Here is a 13,780-nt window from a genome sequence, read left to right on the forward strand (position 1 = left end):
TGAAACGCTTAAAAAACGCATCGTGGGCACACAGCCTTATACTCACTTTCCTTCCTTACCTCTGCTCCAGCCCTGCGTCCTATTTGCCAGCAGCTCATGTCAGCATCTGAGCAGCACGCGCTCTCAGACGCTGCTGTGAGCTGCCAGCATATTCACTTTTCTCTACGCCGGGACTATGTGCATGGAGAAGAATGAATATGCATTCTTTTTAGTAGCAGGCAGTGTCAGCAGGAGCTGCGGATCAGCGCTCCTCCGTGCCCGCTGCTAAAAAAAAATGAATATTCATTCTTCTCCATGCTCATGGAAGTGGAGAAGAGGGAATATTTATTTCCCTTTAGCAGCAGGCACACGTGGTTGCTGCAGCAGTGGCTACTGTGTGTGCGCGCTCCTTCGCCTCCACAACCTCCCCTGTAAATACAATACTCTCCTATCCTCCTTGTTCCCCCACTGCTTCGGGGCCTCCCGGCTCATGGGCCCCCTGGCTCACAGGCCCCATAGCAGTGGCGTGGCTTGCCACCATTCACGGTACGCCACTGGTGCACAGGAGAAGACGCTGCAGTCAGAGTGTCAGGCTGCAGCAGGAATTGTGTGCCAGCAGAGTGCTGGCAGATTGCAGACAGATCCCAGACGACATCAGATAACATCCGGAGCCCCGACTACGCCAGTCAAGACCCGAGGACCCGACTCAAAGTCCAGACTGAGCTGGTCAAGGCCCAAATTCAAGACCTAGACTGGTCAAGATACCGAACCCTGACAATGCCAGTCAAGATTTGGAGCCCAGACCCATTCTCCCCAGATCTGGGAGACAGTTGTATTTGGTCATGCACCGAAGAGGAGACTCCACCCATAAGAGGATTCCTGCAGTTACAGAAGGATGACACGAGTGAGCCGGGCCATCGCTTCCAGCACCGATGTATGGTACAGGGGTCGGGCTGGGCTAGGACAGCAGACAGAGTGGGGGTCAGTTGGAGCAAAGGAGGCTCAACGTGCATTGGTAGACTTTGTCAGGAGGACTTATGGCCTAGCGGGAAAACCCAGCAACTCCCAGTAGGGCCATTAGTTCAGGAGGAGCCAACGTAGTAACTCCCACAAGGATGGATGTATCACCCCTGTCACAGGAACACTACTATAATCCCTGAGAGCCTTTTCTGCCTAATTGTACTTTAATACTCATATGTTCTGCATTGTATAATCTACTTGTAATTACCCGATTTTTTGTCATGGCTCAGTTGTTGGATATCCCGGACTAGGGGCTCCTTTCCTATCCCTACTCTCCAGATTACTTCTAATGGTGAAGACGCTGGGGCCACGTACCTTGCTGAGCTCCTAAATCAGCCATAATCGATCCCCTCCCCACCCAGGGAAGTAAGGAGTTATAGTGTTTAAGAATACACAAACCAGATTTACAACGGAATACCAATCATACAAACATGCAATCACAAACAACAGAGTGGAACACCGAGAAGAATAGGAACGAAAAACCAAATAGGAGAGGATGAGGATATGCACACAGACTAATCACTACACAACAGTTTTGGATAACAGGCTCAGTTTGCCCATTAGACTGTGGATGAAAGGCTGAGGAAAATGATAGCTGTATCCCCAAACAAGCGCAAAACGCTTTCCAAAATTTGGAAATAAATTGCACCGGTAGCGGTAGGAATTCCATGTAATTTTACAATTTAATTGATGAAAATTTGAGCCAAGGTCTTGGCATTGGGTAAGGCGGATATCACAATGAAATGATACATCTTGCTGAACTGTCCACCACCACTAAAATAACTGTATTACCTGCAGACATGGGTAGATCAGTGATGAAATCTACCGAAAAATGAGTAAAAGGTCTAGTGGGAATCGCCAATGGTTGGAGAGACCCGGATGAACGAGTATGAGGGGTCTTAGAATGCTCACACACACTACAGGCAGCTACATACTCCCAAACATCCTGATGCACCCCAGACCATCAAAAATGCAGAGCAAGGAGAACTGTGGTGGCTTTACTACTCGAGTGTCCGACCAAGACCGAATCATGGTGTTGACTTCTAACTTTGAGACAGATATTTACAGTTACAAATAGTTTACCTAATGAACAGGCAGCAGGAGTGTCCCCCTGAGCTTCAGAAACCTACTTCTCAAGATCAGAACCTATAGAAGCAATAACGACCCCTCTTTGTAGTATAGGAACTGGTTTACAATTTTCTCCATCCCCAGGAAAACAACGAGATAAATCAATTGCCTTAATGTTCTTATTCACCAGCCTATACGTCACAAAAAAGTGGAACCTGCTGAAAAACAACGACCATTTTGCCAGTCTAGGCATTAGACGCTTAGAAGATTTTAGTTAAGATCAGTGATTACCATGACCGGATGTACTGCCCCCTCGAGAAAATGACGCCGCTCTTCAGAATTGCCAAGGGTTTCCTATTACAAATGTCATCATTTTTCTCAGCGGACGAGTTTCTTAGAAAAATATGCACATGGACGCCATTTACTAGGAGATGCTCCCTGCGATAATACAACCCCCACCCCCACCTCAGACAAGTCAACTTCTACAATAAATGGCTGAGTGACGTCAGAATCGGTGCAGATGCAAAACATTTCTTCAAGGTAACAAAAGCCTCCCTGGCCAAACTAGACCATTTGGAAAAGTACGTCACTTTCCTGATCATATCGGTCAGAGATTTGGCCACTACCGAAAAGTTTTTGATGAACTTACGGTAGTAGTTGGAGAAACCTAAAACCCTTTGTAACGCCTTTAACCCTGCTGTACTGTTCGGGTCAATATGACCCGAAATGATTTTTGAGACCCTGTAGATTTTTTATATGAGGATTTGAAACTAGTGGTATCTTGACTTCTCCTCCTTTGTGGAGCTCTATATATTTTTTTTCGTTTTTTGTTTACTTTTTGCTACACGCTGATTGTTACACTTGTACTGTTCGGGTCAATATGACCCGATAGCATTTTATACTGCTCTACAGGTCTCTGATTATTTCTGACTGCAAAAGTTATGTTTTTTTATGTGTACTTCATCTCAAAATGGTGGTGGTTTCACTGTTCTTATCAGTAAGCAAGTAATTATCTAGTATTATCCATTTTCTGTTTGTGAGAGAGGAGACTGGTTGTCTATCATTCAAAGGCTGGGGGTTTCACTGTTATCAGTAATCAAGTACTTATTTAGTCAAATGCATTTTCAGTTTGTGAGAGAAGACACTGTTGTCTTATAAATTGGACACCAGTCATTTGACTTAAGCCCCCGTCTCACATAGCGAGATCGCTAGCGAGATCGCTGCTGTGTCACGGTTTTGGTGACGCAACAGCGACCTCACCAGCGATGTCGCTATGTGTGACACTTTGCAACGATCAGACCCCTACTGTGAGGTCGCTGATCGCTGCAAAGTGTCCTGGACCATTTTTTGGTCGTTGCTCTCCCGCTGGTCAGCACACATCGCTGTGTGTGACCAGCGGGAGCAGCGATCAGGCTGGTAACTATGGTAAACATCTAGTTACTAGGGGCACACGCGCCCCTAGTAACCCGCTGTTTATCATGGTTACGAGCCTGCTAAAGTGAGCGGTAACCTCCCGCTCACTGTAGCTGAGTGGTAACCATGATAAACAGCGAGTTACTAGGTGCGCGTGTGCCCCTGGTAACCCGATGTTTACAATAGTTACCAGCCTGCTCCTGCTTCAGCAGGCTCGTAACCAGAAGCGGGACATTGTGGAAAGATTCTTTCCACGATGTCGCTGCTCCCCTGATCGTTGGTGAGCCTGCCTGTTTGACAGCTCACCAGCGACCACATAGCGACGCAGAAACGATCCCTGACAGGTCGTATCGTTGTCGGGATCGTTGCAGCGTCGCTAAGTGTGACGGGGCCTTTACACCCTGAAGCTAAGTCCTGTGAAAGAGACACTGGAATCTGTGAGAGAGAGCACTGAGCTGTGAATACACATCTTTACAACTATTCTTTTCTTTTCCAAACTTACATAAAAATGTTTCGAAAAAGGATATTGACTGACGCTGAATTGGAAGAGCTTGTCAACGCCTCTGATTCAGAAGATGATGTCCCACAGGAAATAATGTCCGAAGAGGAGGACCAGATAAGCGAGATGGAAAGCAATGTTGAAAATTCGGATTCTGAAGTGGAGTATGAAGAGGAACATGATACCCAGACAACTAGCCGGATGCAAGAAATCCCTTCTAAAAACAAGTGTGTAATTTGGAACTTGCAGCCTAGTCAGGCTGATAGATTGTCCTCTGAAAAGATCATAAAAGCTACTCCTGGTCCTACAAGGTAAGCTACATCAAGAATATCTGATATAGGATCAGCATTCGCATTGTTCCTAAATATGACTATCCTAAATATTATAATACAAATGACAAACAATGAGGGACAAGTAGTTTATGGTGATAAATGGAAAAAAATAGATGTGACAGCTCTAAATGCTTATATTGGTTTACTTCTTTTAGCGGGAGTATACAAATCTTATGGTGAATCAACTAAAAGTTTGTGGAATTGCGAAACCGGTCGCCACATATTTAGAGCTACAATGTGTCGTCAAAGGTTTCATGAAATTTCTAGAGTACTGCGGTTTGATTCTAAAACAGATAGAATGGAAAGAATAGCTAAAGATAATCTAGCACCTATTAGAAATGTTTGGAATCAATGGGTAGAGATTCTACCAAAATTGTATAATAGTGGTGAAAATGTAACTGTTGATGAGCAACTGGTGGCATTCCGAGGTAGGTGCCCATTCAGACAATATATACCAAGTAAGCCAGCAAAATACGGCATCAAGATCTGGACACTTTGCGACAGCAAAAGTTCACATGCTCTAAATGTTCAAGTGTATACAGGAAAAACCCCTGGTGAAAGACCTGAAAAAAATCAGGGTATGCGTGTTGTTCTCGATTTGACTCATGGACTAAAAGGACAAAATGTCACATGTGGCAACTTTTTTACATCCTATCAACTAGGCCAGATGTTGAAGATAAAACAACTTACCATGCTGGGTACTATAAGAAAAAACAAACCTGAACTACTGCAAGGTATCCTTAGCAAGAGAGAGGTGTACAGTTCTACTTTTTATTTACAAGTGTTGCTTCTTATGTTCCAAAAAAAACAAAACAGGTAATTCTAATGAGCACAATGCACCATGACAATGCCGTAAGTGATAGAGAAGACAGAAAGCCTGACATTATTTTGGATTATAATGCCACAAAGGGAGCAGTTGATACTTTAGACCAAGCAATATCAACATATACATGCAAACGCAAAACCAATCGGTGGCCAATGATTTTATTTTATAACATACTGGACGTTTCTGCATACAATGCATTTGTCTTATGGAGAGAAATCGACCCCGATTGGAACCGGAATAAGCTGCATAAAAGAAGATTATTTCTTGAGGAATTGGGAAAATCCCTGGTTAGACCATATATTGAGAGCAGAAAAGTGACCCCAAGAAGTGAAGGTCAACAGCTATTGTAAAAAGTGTCCAGCATGCTCAAGAAAGAGACTCCACATCCACGGCCTCCACCAGCACAGCTACCAGCAGCACAGCTACCAGCAAAAAAAGGAAGAGATGTAGCTTCTGTCCATCTTCCTGTGACAATAAGACTAATCTGACATGTGCTGGATGTTCAAAATATCTGTGTAAAGGACATGTGTCTTATTATTGTGTTCAGTGTAAAAACGCATGAACATGTTCAGTTTTTTCTTTTTTCTTTCTAAAAAGGTTGAAGTTTTTAGGATTTTTCATTTGTTGATTTACAAATATTGCTTTCAAAAAGTTAAATTTCATGTTTTAGTAATAGTAATGTAAAGCTTCTTTGTTATTTGTGTGCAGAATGCCAACAATCAAAGATAATTGTAAAAAGCCTGTGTAACCTTTTTATGAAAAAAAAATAAATTATTAAGTTTTAATTTAAATTTTTCATTTGTTTATGATCAACCATGTTCACATACAGTATAATAATGAAAAAAGTATTCAAATAAAACACTTAGAGTAGCTAAAAATCAAGAATTAATAGGTCGGGTCATATTGACCCAGGAACAGTACAAGTGTATAGCAAATGCGAACAGAACAGCAGGGTTAGGCTGTGTGCCCACGTAGCATTTTTCAAGCGTATATGCTGCGGAATTTCCGCAGCGTAAACGCTTGAAAAACGCATGTATATCCGCACCCCATGGTCCCCAATGGGATTCCGCAACTTCTATGCACATGCTGCGGAATTTTCCGCAGCGTTTATGCCGCGTTCAAAAATCCGCAGCATGTCATTTAATTTTGCGTTTCCGCAAGCGGAATTGCCTTAGTCCAATGCATAAAAAACGCAAGGCAATTCCGCATGTGGAAAACGCGTGATAAACGCGCAAAAAATGCGCGATAAACGCGTGCGGAATTCCGCATGCGTTTTTCCGGGAGAGGACTTGCATTTATGCAGCAGAAATTTTCTGCTTCATAAATGCAACGTGGGCACATAGCCTTAAATTCTCAGGACGATCCCAATCTACAACCGCCCGGACACTCGCCTGATCCATGAGAAAACCGGTGAACTATAAGAAATAACCCAGAAAAGGGATCTCCTGAACTAAGAACATACATTTCTCTGGTTTGACAAATAATTTATTGTCTCTGAGTATCTGTAAGACCTGCCTGACATGTACCTGATGTGACTCGAGGTCAGGCGAATAAATCAATATGTCATCAAGATACATCACAATAAACCTACCTGCCAGATGATTAAAAATGTCATTAATAAAGTGTTGAAAGATGGTGGGAGCGTTAGTCAACCCAAATGGCATCACAAAGATTTCATAGTACCCATCAGGCGTATTGAATCCACTCATCTTCCTCCTTAATGCGAACAATGTGTCAATTCATGCTGTGGATATTCACTATCTATTTTATCCTTTGTGATACAAAGGATCAAGTCAGTGGTAAAGGTGCACCATTGCGTAGTAGTAAACTCAGCAATATCTGCACAATATCTGTGTGGATATTACCGCTGTTAATTTGCTGTGGGATTTCCATTGTAGAAATTCTGCAGCAAATACATTATGTGAATGTACCCACTAATAGTGGTAGGGGCCCTAACTCACTTATTTATAGAGTTATTAGTGATATCGAAAAAGAGCTTTCCCTCACATGCCCCCCATACACTTTTTATGGAAATCTCTCTGCCACCTATAAGGCTATAACTTTTCATGAAAGGCCTCATTTTCTTAGTGGTGGGGGAAGAGAACCTTTAGTGAGTTAGGGGTGATATATGGGGAGCGAACTTAGTCAGGGGTGATACATGGAAAAAAGGCTGTCAGTCAGGGGTGATACATGGAGAAGGGGCTCAGTCAAGGGTGATACATGGGGAAGGGGTGCAGTCAGGGGTGATAAATGGAGAAGGTGCTCAGTCAGTCAGGGGTGATACATGGGAAGCAAACTCGGGGAGAGGAGGAAAGAGCATTGACATGAAGACATCAGGACAGAACAGTGCTTTGTTATATACAAATAGTGAGAGGCAGTTTGCAGCAGAGGAGGGTGTCAGCTGTGATGCGGGCACTGCTCTCCCCGTTTGTCCAACGCTGGGAGGGGAGTAGCGACATACACACAGGGAGGAGTCATGATGTACTGCTTGCTGCTCCTCCCAGCGTGAGACAACCCAGGAGAGAAGTGAGCGCATCACAGCTGACATGCCCGCCTGCTGCAGACTGCAGCTCATCATTTGTATACAACAGAGCGCTGCCCATTCCTTGTGTTCTTTAGCCCAAACAAGTCTCTTCTGCTTGTTGCCTGTCCTTAGCAGTGGTTTCCTAGCAGCTATTTTACCATGAAGGCCTGCTGCACAAAGTCTCCTCTTAACAGTTGTTGTAGAGATGTGTCTGCTGCTAGAACTCTGTGTGGCATTGACCTGATCTCTAATCTGAGCTGCTGTTAACATGCGATTTCTGAGGCTGGTGACTCGGATAAACTTATCCTCAGAAACAGAGGTGACTCTTGGTCTTCCTTTCCTGGGGCGGTCCTCATGTGAGCCAGTTTCTTTGTAGCACTTGATGGTTTTTGCCACTGCACTTGGGGACACTTTCAAAGTTTTCCCAATTTTTCGGACTGACTGTCCTTCATTTCTTAAAGTAATGATGGCCACTCGTTTTTCTTTACTTAGCTGCTTTTTTCTTGCCATAATACAAATTCTAACAGTCTGTTCAGTAGGACTATCAGCTGTGTATCCACCTGACTTCTTCACAACACAACTGATGGTCCCAACCCCATTTATAAGGCAAGAAATCCCACTTATTAAACCTGACAGGGCACACCTGTGAAGTGAAAACCATTTCTGGTGACTACCTCTTGAAGCTCATCAAGAGAATGCCAAGAGTGTGCAAAGCAGCCATCAAAGCAAAAGGTGGCTACTTTGAAGAACCTAGAATATAAGACATATTTTCAGTTGTTTCACACTTTTTTGTTAAGTATATAATTCCACATGTGTTAATTCATAGTTTTGATGCCTTCAGTGTGAATGTACAATTTTCATAGTCATGAAAATACAGAAAAATCTTTAAATGAGAAGGTGTGTCCAAACTTTTGGTCTGTACTGTATATACTGTATATATATAAAAAAAAATTATATATATATTATATATACACACACACACACTCCTCTCATCCTTTGAAGCATATAAGGAGGGACAAATGATGCGGAGCATAACTCGCTGCGGCAAATTTGTACCACATCCCAAACCACTCCCATTTATCATTATTTTGTACCCTGGCAGGAGGAGTTGTCAGAGGGGCGGTGGTAGTGAGTGAAATTCAGCAGACCCCTGAGACTGCAGGTCGTTGACCCAAATACGGCACTATCTGCTGTATCCGTGGCTGTTGGGACTAGAGATGAGAGGATGGATTCACGGGACTCCGGTCCAGCGTCCAGATCAGTGCTACCTGGCGGCTGGACGGGAGGCTGTGAATCTCTTACCTGGCATCCCTGGTGCGGCTTTTGATCATCCAGGGCAGCACGACGTCATCTGTGCGTCCTGCTCATCTCTAGTTGGGACCTGTAAATTTATTTTTAGTTCATTCATTCACAGTTGGACCTGCTTCATCTTTATGTAGCATCACTTTATGACATCAGGCTTTTTGGTGTCTTTAAGGCCGTGTTCACACATTGCATAAATACTGTGTTTTTTGTTTTATGCCGGTGTCCGCACCAAACTACACAGTAACAATCTTCTCTGATTAGTGCTGCATTTTTTTAGGCCTATTCCGCCTTATTTGATACGTTTTTGGTGCAGATGTGAAGTCGCGTTTTTAATGTGTTTTTTTTTATAGTACAGAAAAGCTTTGATTCTGCACTCAAAATAGTAACTGCCGTTTTTTACATGTGTTTTTTTAGGCTCCACATAGAAGACAAGAGAAAAAAAAAGCACCAAACCGCATAGTTTAGCCGCGTCTTTAGAACACAGGGGGCGCAGTTTTCATGAAATCACATTCACTTTGCTTGGACAGTTTAACACAGCAGAATTTCAGTGCAAAAAAAACAGCAGAAAAAATGCAACATTTACGCTACATGTGAACACGGTCTAAATATCTAAGCAAAGTGGATGTGAGTTCATGAAATCTCCATCCTCGGGGCGTCTTTATAGGCTTCTTCTGAAAAAAAAATGAATTAAAAAAAAACACGCCGTTGCAATTTCAAGTGCAGAATCAAACCTTTTCTTTAGTATTAAAAAAGCGTTAAAAACTCTGTTTCATATCTGCCCCAAAATCGCATCAAATAAGGGGGAAAACACACAAAAAATGCAGCAAACACGCAATAATCAGAGAAGATTGTTATTGCGTTGTGTGGTTTAGACACCTGCAGAAAACGTGCAGGAAAAAAAGCAGTAGAAATAATGCACGGCCTCAGCATTACATTTTTAATACATTTTTATGGGTTTAATAGAGAAAAAATATCAATTACGTCATTTTTTTATGCCATTTATCGATTCCCATAAATAATCTGATTGCTGTGTTGCGCGGGTCGTTACGATTACAGGGACACCGAATATGTAGATGGTATTTGCTGACTGTGATGTTCATTATTAAAAAATATATATATATATATATATATATTAAAAAAGACAAGATTTTAACTGTGTTTTTCATTATTTTTTAGTAATTTTATAGGAAGAAAAATAATCTATTTTATTCTCCCTCTAGGATAGAGTCATAAAAATGCACTGCTGCACTGCTGTGTACAATGTATCAGTACAATCTGCCTGTGGAGTCAGACCCTGCAATACAGATCTAGTACACAAAATTCTCACCATTACGTTACTGGAGCCTGTGGCTCAGTAGCTTTAGATCCTGCCTGTGATGTTGAGGGATGTGGATTCAAGACCTGTGGAAACTGTCAAAAAAAATTATATTTTTGTAATTGCTTATTATTTTTATTAGTTTCATAGGAACAAAAAAAAATCTGACTTATTCACCTCAGTATACAAATACAAAGAAATACAAGAAATACACTGCTGTGTACAATGTACATGTAGGTGAACAATCTGCTTCTGGGTTCACTGCCTGCAATAGGGGATGAACTAAACAGAATGAAGAAAAAGAATAAATAAAAAGAATGAAAATAACTTATAGGTGCAAAAATATGGAGAGGTATTCTAGACTTCTTATGCATCTTGGACATGGAATGAACATGGAATATATGTAGATTACAGGGAACTTAACACATATCCCATATAAAGAGGTGTATATTATATTCCCTGTGCTTGGTAGGTGGGGAGTGAACATGAAATACAGTGGTGTGAAAAAGTGTTTGCCCCCTTCCTGATTTCTTATTCTTTTGTATGTTTGACTTAAATGTTTCAGATCACAAAACAAATTTAAATATTAGACAAAGATAACACAAGTAAAACACAAAATGCAGTTTTTACATGAAGGTCTTTTTTATTAAGGGAAAAAGAAATTCAAACCTACAGGGCCCTGTGTGAAAAAGTGATTGCCCCACATATTTAAACATTTATTAACTGTGGTTTATCACATCTTTGGGAAGCTAAGTTCAATTTCTCTAATCACACAAAGGCCTGATTACTGCCACACTTGTTCTCAATCCAGAAATCACTTAAATAGGACCTGCCTGACAAAGTGAAGTAGACCAAAAGATCCTTAAAAGCTAGACATCATGCTGCGATCCAAATAAATTTAGGAACAAATGAGAAACAAAGTAATTGAGATCTATCAGTCTGGAAAAAGTTATAAAGCCATTTCTAAACTTTTGAGACTCCAGTGAACCACAGTGAGAGCCATTATCCACAAATGGCGAAAACATGCAACAGTGGTGAACCTTCCCAGGAGTGGCCGACCAATCAAACTTACCCCAAGAGAGTAGCGACGACTCATCCAAGAGATCACAAAAGACCCCACAACAACGTCCAAAGAACTGCAGGCCTCACTTGCCTCAGTGTTCAAAAATGGCATGCATGGCAGAGTTCCAAGACTAAAAGCACTGCTGAGCAAAAAGAACATAAAGGCTCATATCCGTTTTGCCAGAAAACATCTTGATGACTGCCAAGACTTTTGGGAGAATACCCAATGTATTCCCATTACATCTGACATAGAAGTAACAGAGCATTTCAGAAAACGAACATCATATCAACAGTAAAATATGGTGGTAGTGTGATGGTCTGGGGCGCTTTGCTGCTTCAGGATCTGGAAGACTTGCTGTGGTAAATGGCACCATGAATTCTGCTGTCTACTAAAAAATCCTGTAGAAGAATGTTCAGCCATCTGTTCATGACCTCAAGATGAAACGCACTTGGGTTATGCAGCAGGACAATGATCCAAAACACACCAGCAAGTCCACCTCTGAATGACTTAAGAAAAAACAAAATTAAGACTTTGGAGTGGCCTAGTCAAAGCCCTGCCCTTAATCCGATTGACATGCTGTGAAAACCCGCCAATGTGGCTGAATTACAACAATTTTGCAATGATGAGTGGGCCAAAATTCCTCCAGAGCGTTGTAAAAGACTCAGTTATCGCAAGCGCTTGATTGCAGCTGTTGCTGCTAAGGGTGGCCCAACCAGTTATTAGGTTTAGGGGTCAATCACTTTTTCACACAGGGCCCTGTAGGTTTGGATTTCTTTTTCCCTTAATAATAAAGACCTCCATTTAAAAACTGCATTTTGTATTTACTTGTGTTATCATTGACTAATATTTTAATTTGTCTTGTGTTCTTAAACATTTAAGTGTGACAAACATGCAAAAGAATAAGAAATCAAGAAGGGGGCAAAGACTTTTTCACACCACTGTATATCACTATTTACACTTAAAAGATACATTAGGGCAGGGCCGTATTTGGAGTTCCTGCTGCCCTAGGCACTGTCAGCGGTGGCGCCCCCTCCCCCGTCGCAGCCCTGTTGCGTACAATCCCCTCCCCCTCGGAAACCCCCAATCGCAGACAGACAATCTTCCCCCCTGTCGTGGCCCAAGTTTCATGTAGCTTCTCCCCCCACATTCCAGGTAGCACATATGAAAGGTTTGTAGGGGTAAAATCCAGCAGACAGACTACCTTGAGATAAATAGAAAAAATAATATTTTAATGATTTTAATTGGTTTATGTGCAAGTTTATTCTCCAAGTGTTTGCATGGGTTTCCAACCACACTACAGAGACATATTGATAGGATGTTTACATTGTGAACCCCAATGGGGAGAGTGTTGATGATGTCTGTAAAGTGCTGTGGAGTTCATAGTGTAATATAAATGCAAAAAATATTATTCCTAATATTATGTCACAATACCAGGATCTGAGGATCTTCTATTTCGAGGTCAGGAGCTCCCTGATGCGATATTGCTGGCCGTCTCGCTGTCTTCCTCTTGACACTGCATTGCGGTGGACAAGAGAGCATTAACTAGTTAATAAGAAGTATGGAGTGTGTACTAACTGAGCCATAAACCCTCCCCATATCATGTCCAGCAGACATTGCAGGATTACTATATGGATTTTATTATTAGGGTACGGACACACTGGCGTGAAACTTGGACGAGCGCAATGCGTGATTTTATCACATTGCAGTCGGACCAATGTTAATCAATGTCTGAGAGCACATTGGTGAGTGTCGGACGCTTTTTTCTCACCCAGATTCAGGATGAGAAAAAAGTCGCACCATGCTGCGACAGTATGAAACTCGCCAATGCAAGTCTATGGTCCGACAAAATCACGGACCGCACACGGACCATCCGAGAGGCATCCATTTTTTTCACTGATACATTCTCATTCTGCAGCAGAGAACACTGTAAAATGTTCCTGTAAATGATTATACAGTAATAGCTGCTGACAAAAAAACAGATTGAACACGGACAGCACTCGGATGTGATCTGAGGAAAATGTCAGACACTTGCATAGCAGTTGCATGCCAAACAGACCAAAAAACCGATGACACTCATCCGACTCTCCTGGATGAGAAACGGACCGATTTTAAGGCGGCGGGAGACTGTGTACCACCATGTCCTCAGCTCTGTGCACAGTGTACCGCCATGTACCACCATGACCAGGGGCGTACATAGGAATCATGGGGCCCCATAGCAGAAGTTCTAATTGGGCCCCCACCCCAAAAGAAAAATGTAAATAATTGTTGGGGGCACAGAAGAGCAGATCTCACAACTTTCCAGCCTTTGCACAGCAATTAATAAATTGGGTACAGTAATTCAATGCAGTTTGTGGGGAATATTTTTTTCATAAGAATTTGGGAAAGTTATGAAATGTCCTATAAATGTCTGTCCTATTCCTGATCTAAGGGTCTAGA

This window comes from Phyllobates terribilis, unplaced genomic scaffold (genome assembly GCF_046119375.1).
Source record: "Phyllobates terribilis strain yellow unplaced genomic scaffold, ASM4611937v1 Scaffold_11__3_contigs__length_659146591, whole genome shotgun sequence".
NCBI classification, from domain to species: Eukaryota; Metazoa; Chordata; class Amphibia; order Anura; family Dendrobatidae; genus Phyllobates; species Phyllobates terribilis.